Source organism: Camelus dromedarius, chromosome 13 (assembly GCF_036321535.1).
Source record: "Camelus dromedarius isolate mCamDro1 chromosome 13, mCamDro1.pat, whole genome shotgun sequence".
Classification (NCBI taxonomy): domain Eukaryota; kingdom Metazoa; phylum Chordata; class Mammalia; order Artiodactyla; family Camelidae; genus Camelus; species Camelus dromedarius.
The window spans coordinates 58,816,224-58,826,877 of record NC_087448.1 but is presented as its reverse complement, the minus strand read 5'-3'; the positions used below and the strand labels follow the sequence as shown (position 1 = coordinate 58,826,877).

At 38.1% G+C, this 10,654-nt stretch overlaps 1 long non-coding RNA gene across 1 annotated transcript; it reads left to right on the top strand.

Moving 5' to 3' along the window:
- The first annotated feature begins 3,202 nt into the window (after nt 1-3,202).
- LOC135322781 (uncharacterized) lies at nt 3,203-10,442 on the top strand. The gene is made up of 4 exons (XR_010383632.1): nt 3,203-3,601; nt 5,098-5,148; nt 9,113-9,268; nt 9,765-10,442. It is a non-coding gene; the product is annotated as an uncharacterized LOC135322781 (long non-coding RNA).
- The last annotated feature ends 212 nt before the right edge of the window (nt 10,443-10,654 follow it).

Here is a 10,654-nt window from a genome sequence, read left to right as displayed (position 1 = left end):
AAATACTGCCCAATATTTTAAGTGACTATACCATATTCTTTAGTATGGATTTACTATAATTTATAATCTACTTCTTAAGTAATCGATATTTTGCTTTTGTTATTACTGATAATGCCGTAGTGATATACTTGGTCTTACAATTTTTTATCTTTTACATATTAAATATTTTACTTACCTGATATTGATTTTCCTTATATGGATGAGGCAGGGAACCAACTTTATTTTTAACCAGATATGATGTGTTGAGTAATTGACCTTTTCCCCAATGATTTGAAGTACACTTTTATCAGACACTCAGTTGTCCTATGTGTTTAGGCAGTAAACGACCATTTGAAAGTGTGGGCTTGGCAATCTGTCTGGGTCTGAACCTGAGCTCTTCCACTACCTAATGGCTTGAATAAATTATTTAATCTCTTTGCCTCAATTTCCTCATCCAATAAGTGAGAACAAATATAGTAATTTCATAGGATTACTGATAACATAGTAATGCAAGAGAAATATTGTGCAGGGCTTAAAATGCTGCCTGTTATATAATAAACTCTATATAATACTAGCTATCATTGTTTCCCTCCTTATTATTTCTGGCCTTTGTAATGTTTTTCTCGGTTATCTAACTCTTCAAGAACCATAAATCTGGTATTCAAGAATCTACTGAATTCATGAATTAACTAATATAGCTTTTTATTGTGTTTTAGTATCTGCTAGATTCTGTCCTTCTTCATCACTTTTTCAGACATTTCTCATAGTTCATGAGAATCGGCTTATGTGGTGAAAAATATTGTTTGTGTTTTTGTTGGGAATAAATTAAATTAGAATATATTGACCAGGGAAGAACTGACATCTTTATACTATTGTCTTCCTAGTCAAGATTTGACTGTATGTTCATATTTTAAAGTCTTTATTTATGCTTTTCAGTAGCATTTTAAGGTTTTCCTAAAGGCTTATTTCTAGCTACTTTCATTAATATGTCATCAGCCTGGTTGTTCTTTGTATAAGTGAAGACTGTTCTTTTTACCCAGCTATTTTACTGAATTCTCTTATTATTTATTATGTATTTTTCAGTTGATTTTCGTAGGCTTTCCAGAGAAAATAATTGTTTCCAGAGAAACAGTCCCATCACCTGCAAAAATAATTCTGTCTCCTTAAATTTTATACCTCTATCTTTTTCTATTGTCTAACTACAGTGACTGATCGCTGTAGAACACTGTAAACAATACTGCAGACAAAGGACATGGTTTCTTGTTCCAGAGTTTAAAGATAATGCTTTAGCAAAGGGTGGTATTTCTACACACACACATACACACACACACACACACACACACACACATTCATACATCCTCCCTCTCTCTTTTTCTCTATCTCTGTATCTAGGTATATAACATATCAATATCTAAATAGATATTAAATACAGATATGTGTATGTGTGCGTAATTCATGTTAAGAAGCAGCTATTTTTAGTATTTTCGTATTTAACATTTTTTATCTGGAATGGGTATTATGTTGTGTTAAAGACCTTTGGATCTAAGCATCTATGGAGATAATAATATGAGGTTTCTCTTTCAACTAATTAATTTGATGCTCTACAGTTATATAGTAGTAGGTTTCCTAATATTTAATGATCTAGGCATTACTGGATGATTCTGTTTGCTGATATTTTATTTAAGGTATTGCCTTGGTATTCTTAAGTGACTGTGGTCTGCGGGTTTCCTTTTTTTTGCATGTCATCTTTGTGGAATTTTTATAGCCTAGCTTTGCAGGAAGTTTTTACAGACTTCTACTTATGAAAATATGGTGTGTTATATATCTGAAAACAATTTTGCATTACATAGCACGTAAGAATGTTGAATAAAATAATGGAAACATTTTTAAATTAATTAGATTTTTATCTCTTCTGGTGTCATTTTTGGAAATTTTTATTTTAATAAATGGGCATTACATCTTGGTTCCCAAATTTATTTGAACCACTCTTGTCTGAGTCCACTGAAGTCTGTATCTATGATCATTTTCTATTACTTTTGATTTTGTGTATTTCTACTTAATACTTATTTTCTTTATTAGGTAATTGTTTATTCATTTTATTATTTTTAAAATATATAGCCCTTGAATTAATTAACTGTATTGCTTTTTTTTTGAAATGATGAATCTCAATTTTCAAACTTATCATATCTTTTGTTACTGCTTTACTTTTATCATTTACTTTCTAGCTTCTTGAGATAAATTTTTTCGCCAACATGTTACTGTAGTGAATTTTAAACAGAACACAGTTGAAATAATTTTACGGGAAACAAATAGGCTTACTCACCTCCTAGAGACTCCAGTAACACTTTACTGTGCTTGTTTTATGACATGTCTATCTCTCTATCCATCCAGCAATTCATCTTATTTACTTTGTTGACTCATTTCAAAGTAAATTGCAAACATCAGTTCACTCCCCCTATTTCATGTACACATCGTAAAATAGTTAAATATTTGCTACCATTTTTTCTTTTGGTAAAAGATTTACATACAGTAAAAAAATCAAATCGTAAGTATACTTTGCTAGGTTTTGACGAATACACACATATGTGTAACTGAGACCCTATCAAGATATAGAATATGAACCTAACCCCAGAATTTTCTCTCCCGCCCCTCTGACTCAGTCTCAGAGACTAGCACTATTCTGATTTTTTCTCACCATAGGTTAGTTTTGCCTATTTCAGAAGCTCGTGTAATGTAGTCATACAGTATGCACTCTGTTGTGCAAGGTTGTTTTTTTCAGCCTGTTTTTGAGACTTATCCATGTTGGTGCCTGTGTCAGTAGTTCTTCCCTTGTTACTGCTTAGTAGTAGCCCCTGGTCTCCTGTTATTAACAGACAACAAGCTTTTCCCTGGTGCAGACATTTTGAATAAAGCTGCAGTGAGCAGTGTCGTCTACGTAGTTCTGCGAATATAGCTGTCATTTTTCCTAGGTCAATACTTAGGAGTGCAGGTTTTACAAGACACTGCCAGAACTTTGCCCAAAGTGATTTTTACCATATTCCCATCCACAATTTATAAGAATTCCAGTTCTATATCCTTACCAACAGTTGCTGTGTTGTTTTTAATTTTCAGTTTCTAATTTTGTTCAACTGGTGAGGAGTAATGTTATCTCATTGTTTTAGTTTGCACCCCCCCAGTGACTAACGAACAATGTTAAGGGCTTATGCATGTGCTTACTGATCATTTATGTATATTTTTTGCTAAAGTGCATGCTTCTTGTTTCAGACAAGAAATGGCTGATTTTGTATCTCTAAGAGACAGAATTCACAGAGCTGAACTTTGTTGCGTCACTGAGAACTGCAGCTCTGAGCATCCCCACGGGGTACTTGGTCCTTCCTGCTTTGGTCAGCTCTCTGTATGTACCATGTTTCAGGATTACACATACCTCCGAGTTTGCCATGGCTGAAGCTTGCAGTTCTGTTTCTGCTCCCTGTTGTTCTACTCTGCAGTTTTTCTGTAATTCCAATGGTATTCTAAATGCCTTATTTTGAAAGGACCCAGAGCATTAACATTAATAATTTAAAAAATCCTTTCTTCCTCACTCAGATATCTCTGCCACAAAAGAATGGAGACATTTTAGTTGGTAAGTGGTTAAACTGTTGGTTACAGAGGGTCAGCTGGGATCATCGAAATTTTAGGTAAAACATCTTGAGTCCATTTTCATGGAGGAGTGGTTAAGAAAAAGAGACAAGAGATGGTACCTACCCCAGCGCTGAGAGTCGGTGGGCACACACAGGTACAGATGAAGCACAGGTTTGCAGATGACCTTGAATCTGATTGGGCAAGTGTCTGTTCTGAATTTTACTTTCTGTACTGTACTATTTTGTTACATATTTTGAGCATGACCCATCTACCCAACACAGAGTAGAGATTTGTTCATTGTTTGAATACTTCAGTCAGTGTGGAAGCCAGTTTGGAGGAGTTCTTGAATTTTTTCCACACTGACTACATTAACCAGGTAATTGCCATATATCCAAAGTATTACCCGATGCTGATGCCAGCTTTTCTGTTTATTCCTCTCATTTCTTTTTGACTTTACAGACAAATTAACTCTGTGATGGCTTCGCTTCTTATCCAAATATTTTATTTATGAATAGGACCCTCTGATTCAGATTTTCTATATTAATGCCAAAGCACTGTTTATATACTAACAGTAAACTGGACTGTTTATGCAATATAGCCAGCCTGGCTTGTCAAGGTTTCAGGGGAGCCCTTTTCTCAGGACATGAACGCTCTAGTGTTAGGGATCAATAAACCCTTTCAGAACCCACCACCAGTAGCCAAAACCTTTCTGTCCAACCAAATCTACTCGCTTTGGCCCTTTTCTCCATCAAGGATTAAAGAAACAAACACAAAAACAAAAGCACCCTATTGAATCACACCCCTGAACGGTGTTAAGCCAATTTCTGTTGGGGCAATAGTGAGAGTTGTGATTACCTTCAGATTAATTTTATCTTCCTCCAATGCCCATACAAAATGTTTCCACCCCACTTTCCACCCTGCAAGACTTGCTTAATTCACGTCTTATCCGGTAAGATTCTGCAGTGCATTTACTCAGGCTGACATTTAATGAACATTTACCATGTGCCATGTGCTTCCCATGCCTTACCTCATCTGATCCTCAGAACCACTCCATTAGGCTGACTCATGCACTGAAGCATCTCCCATTAAAGGACAGGAAGAGAATGACCTCAGACTCACAATATGGAAACTATTATATAAGACCTTGGGATTTCATAATTGTAAAGGACTTAAGAACATCTTCAGACATGAAATAGATCCATTCAGTCATAAGCAGATTTAAAGGCTTCCTCCTCAGTATTCCCACGGTGCTCTGTTTTGGTCTACAGAAGTATTAATCATTTTGTATTGAAATTATTGGTTTATATATCTGTTGCCCAAGCCGGACTCTGATTTCTAAGATCAAAGACTATGTCTTATTTTTCTTTCATGCTCACTGTTTATCCCAGTACTGGGCACATAGCAAGTGCTCAATAAACACTGTCTTAGTCAGTCAGAGTTACCATAACAAAATGCCATAGACTAGATGACAAACATCAGAAATTTATTTTCTCACAGTTTCTGGAAGCTGGAAGTCCAAGGTCAAGGTGCCAGCACGGTCAGCTTCTGGTGAGGATTCCCTTCCTGGCTTGTCCACAGTCCCCTTTTCACTGTGTCCTTAGATGGCAGAACTTAAGTTATCATCCTCGACTGAGCTAAAGGCTCAGGGGCTTGCAAATGAGTAAAAGTCTTCCATGCCAGTTTGCAGAGACTGGAAAAGGTAGCTGTTTTCTAGCCCAATTTTCAACAAAAAATCACAGGTATGAAAAGAAACAGGGAAATATGACCCATTCAAAAGGACAAAATAAATATGCAGAAACAATCCCTAAAGAAGCATATGCTTTAGACGTACTTTAATACAACCATCTTAAGTATGCTCAAAGAGCGAAGGGAAATCAGGAGAACGATGTGTGAATGAAATGCGAACATCTACAAGGAGGCAGAAATTATTTAAAAACAACCAAACAAAGCTGAAAGATACAATAACTTGATTGAAAATGTACTAGAGAGATTTAAAGACAAACTCAAACGGCAAAAGAATAATCAGTGTGAAGATAGGTCATTTGAAATTACTGAGTTTGAAGAGCAAAAAGAAAAAAAAAAGAAATTGAACAGCACCTAAGGGACTTACAGGATACCATAAAAAAGATCAATATTTGCATCATGGGAACTCCAGAAGAAGAGAGAAAGAAAAGACAGATTATTTGGGGAATTAGTGGCTGAATACTTCCAAAATTAGAGGAAATACATGGATATACTATTAGAAGAAGCTCACTGAAATCTAAGTTGGATAAATCCAAAGAGACCTACTTGCAGACACATTATAGTCAAACTGTGAAAAGCTAAAGACAGAGTCTTGAAAGTAGCAAGAGAAAAGTTATATTATGTACAAGGGAGCATCAGATTTTCTAGTAGATTTTTCAGCAGAAACCTTGAAGGCCAGAGGCAATGAGAGAATGTATTTAAAATGCCAACAGAAAAAAAAAATAATTGTCTAACAAGAATTCTATGTATGGCAAACTGTCTTTAAAAAATGAGGGAAAATGAACAGATTCCTAGACAGACAAAAGCTGAGAGAGTTCATTACTGCCAGACCTGCCCAATAGGAAATGTTAAAAGGAGTCCTTTAAGCTAATATAGAAGAACAGTAGAAGAAACTTGAAGCCATACAAAAATATTAAGTTTTCCAGTAAAAGTAAATAAATGAATAAATATAAAAAACAGTATTATAGTAATTTTGGTTTGTAACTCCACTTTCTTTTAATAGGATTTTAAGACAAATGTGTAATAAATCATTATAAATCTATGTTAATGACTACATAATACCATCATAAAGATGTGATTGTGACGTCGATGACATAAGGTGATTATGGAGCTACAAATGGAGCTTTTGTGTGTGACTGAAGTTAAGTTGGTATCAATTTAAAATAGATTATTATAAATTTAGTTATAGTAAACCTACGGTAGCCACAAAGAAAATCTATAGAATATACACGAAAAGTGGAAACAACCCAAGTGTCTTTCAGTGGATGAATGGATAAACAAAATGTGGTATATGCATACAATGGAGTATTATTCAGCCTTGAAAAGGGAGGAAATTCTAGGCGACAGCAAGGATGAGTCTTGAAGACATTTTGCTAAGTGAAATAAGCCTGGCACAACAGGGTGAATAGTATATGGGTCCACTTCTGTGTGGTACCCAGAGGAGTCAAACTCTAAGGGACAGAGAGTAAAATGATGGTTACCTTGATCTGAGGGAAAGGTGAGTGGTGAGTCAGTGTTTAATGGGTAGAGAGTTTCAATTGGAGAAGATGAAAAACGTTTGGAGTTGGATGATTATTGTTGGTTGCATAATAATGTGAATGTACTTATTACTACAGAGCTTAAAAATGTACATTTAAAAATGGCTAAAATGGTACATTTTCTGTTATGTATGTTTTACTACAAAAATTAATAATGCTAAAAAGGAGTCAAATCTGAAGAAAAGTTTTATTAGCTCAGCTGACCCATCAGTTTCCTTTTTTTCCTGGAAACCTTGCTCCCAGGGGCCTCCTTTCTCTTCTCTAATGCGGGGATGTGTTGCTCTCCAGGGACCCAGGGGTTTCCCTGCCCAGTTCTATTGTTGGAGCCACTGCTTCCTTAGTCTATCGCTTGATTTATTCCTTTGTTTAAGTAGATAATATTCTCTATGAAAGGATGCATGGATGCTAAATCTTCTGGGTCCTTGCATGTGCCGGGATGTCTTTTATTGCCCTTTGCTGAATTGTGGTTCATTCTGTTTTCCTCAGAATTTCTCCATTTACCTCTAGCCTCCAAGCCAACGCTTTCTTACTCGTTCCATTGCACCTTCATCCTTATGTGTCACCCTCTCTAGGTGATCTCTGTTTTTTAGGTTTTATTGAGTCTGATTTCTAACTTGAAGATCGTCTCCTACTACATGTTTCTGTAAAAGGAGCAGGACGATTAGTGACCACCGTTCATGGATGTCTCCTCCCCACGTTTACCTAATGGGTTCCATCCTGTGCTCCTCGCTGTGCCCAAGAAATTGCTGGAAATCCAGAGCTATAACCCGACTGCGTAAAAGCAGCTTTGTAAATGGTCCATTTTAGCTTTAGCTTTCTGTGATTTTTTGGTTTCATTTCAAAATAGTTTGGGAGTTGGATTCAGTATTTCTGTTCTTAAAATAAAAAATAAAAAAGTATATCCCCAGAAGAACAAAACAGCAACTAAATAAAAACCCCTGTTTGTTTGAAAACTTAATTTGTTAGCTGTTGTGCTAGCTTTGTATTTTCATCTATTATTAACCAAAAACCAGTTTTCACAGAGACTAGATCCTTCCGCCTCAGACAGCATGACACTGAGGGTTAAGAAAACATATTTTTTTGTTTTGCTTACTTTGTGCCTTTGTATGTGTTCCCGTCTAAGTGTTTTCAGTTTTTAAATAAATATTTAAGACCCAGATCTATATTTGGATGCACGCATCGTCAACATCACCTTCGGTTAAATCTTCCGCATTTTGCAGCAAATGGCAGAAACTGACCTCGATATTTTCCAGGAGGACAAATTTATAAATATGAAAACAGGAAAGAAAATCCTGCACCAAGATAGCAAATGACTCAGTACAGCTTCTGTAGTGAAATGAAGATAATCCACAAGGCCGGCCCGTTTACGTGGTGTAACACCACAGAAAGCGCAGGTGACTCGAGCCTGGGCCTTCTTGATGCTGATAATTTTGTATCGAAGCCCTGGTGTGTTTTACTTTCAGGGGGCTTTGTCCATAAAAGCTAACTGTTTCAGAGAGACCTCTCAGGATAAATCTGTCATTTGAAATTCTACGTTTGCTTTGTTACAGATGTTTCATGTGAAAATCAGCCTTTTTTTTTTTTTTAATGTAAAGAAGGTTAGAGAAAACATTGATGAAGAAAATCTGTATATACCTTTTTTTAAAAAATGGCCAATTTGGGGCCTCCCTGATTCAGTAAATCTTTTTAAGTGAGCAGCTAGCCATTGGATTAGTGGGTTAGTTGAAGTTTCACCGAACTTTAATTTTTTCTAACTTCTCCTTTGACAAGGATAGAAAGGCTACACGGTTAAGCAAAGGAGGAAGCAGGAAGTGGGAGGAAGTACCAGGTAGCAGGTGAGGAGAGACACAGGTGTGTGGTCTAGGCATCGTGGATGTTCCCCAGGAGGGTGCACTGCTAAGACAGGTCCTTTAAAATGGGCCTATTGCATGAAGGGAAGATCATGAACCACAAGCCCAGCGTGGGGTGGGGAGCCCCCAGTGATCAGTGTGAAAAGGGGGCTGTAGGTCCACTGTCACGTTTAGTCCTTCCGATAACTGCCTGTCTGAGGCCAGGAACCTCATCTCTCAGTGACGTTAGAGAATTTAATCCACGTCACTTCAACACCTATGTTCTTCATACTAAACCAGGTCCCCCCGGCCCAAGTGATAGAGTCTAACAAGTTTCTGAGGCCAAGGGTTTCTGACATCCCGCTGGAAGCCCTCTGAGCCTTCTACTCCTCTGCTTCTTAGGCAGCACCCAGAGGTCACCACTGAGCAAGGGCGTCTTGCGCCTTGTGCTCCTGGAGAAGACAAGTTGCCAGTGACCACGTCTGGGGAGGAGGACCCCCAGGTCCTGCTGGCCTTGATCCGTGCCCGGAGAGAGCCACCCCCTCCACTGCACTTCAGGTATATGTCATCCCTGTCGTGCTCCCACCCCGACTCTGGGGCTCATAAGATAGTTGGATGAGAGTCCTCAAAATTGGGGTGGGACGTGCCCTTTCCATGAAAGTGGAAATGCTGATTCTGTGAAATGAAGGGTGACCAGCAAAGAACATTTCAAGGATGGCCATGAGACGCAGTTGGCAGGCGTTCATAGTCTTCCAAGAATCCCAATTTGAGTGTCACCTGGTGGGGATGCACGCCTCCTCGGCCTTTCCAAAGCTCTCTCATGTGTATTTACTTAGCCTGTTTTACAGGGAAGGAAACTGAGACTCAAAGAAGTGGCTTATCCCAAGAAAGGGAGGGGTGGAAGCTGAAGTAAAATACAGATGCTTTGAAATCTGTTTTAGAAAACGTTCCCCTCTGACATTGCGGCCTTGTCTTTACTATCAGGTCCTGCTGGACATCACTCCCTTCTCACAGCTGTTCCTTGTCACCATCTGTATTTTCTCCTTTTCTTTAGGGCAGAGGTACCTCATTGATTATTCACATGATTAAGGAAGACTTAGAAATTTGAGAATTGATAACTTATGCAGGTGACTCTCGAACAACGCAGGGACTGGGGCACCAGCACTGCGTGCAGTCGAAAGTCCGTGTACAGCTTCTAGTCGGCCCTCCGGATGCAGGTTCCACACCCTTGGACCCAGCCGACTGCGGATCGCGCGGTAGTGCAGTGCTCACTGCTGAAGGACATCCTCGTGCAAGTGGACCGTGCCGTTCAAACCCGTGCTGTTCAAGAGTCAACTGTACCTCCTTCTTTGGGGTCTAGGATGACAGAAAAAGAAAAAAAACTCTAAAGAACAATACTTTGGTATGGAATTATGTCGTGTGCACTGAGAAGAGACTGATTCCTTCTCAGAGCTGTGGTGAGTCCAGGTCTGGAATCAGTGGTCCAGCTTCTGACAAGCCTCAGACCACTTACTAGGGGCTCATTTTCATCATGCCCATTACTGCACATTGTGCAGTTACTCCTGGTAAGAATCTGAGTATCAATAACTGGAAAGCTTCAAAAGGAATATATATATGCATGTATAGGTATATATACACGTGTGTGTATATATATTCACGCCCATATGAACTTTCATTTATATACAAGAAAAATACAAATGGCTCTAATAAGAATAATAAAACTCTAAATTCATTTTTTTTTTTTTTTTTACTGTCTTGGACAATTGCTTGCTTCTTACTGCACTTCTCCGGCTGATCCCTTTCACACTGTAGAGTGCCATTGCTGTGTTTCCCTGCTCAGCACAGTAATTCCTGTCTGTATGAAATTACCCTGATTGCCACCTGCAAGCCTCTGTGATCTCAGTTGTGCGAGGAGCACGGTGCTGCTCAGATAATGTTCAAAAA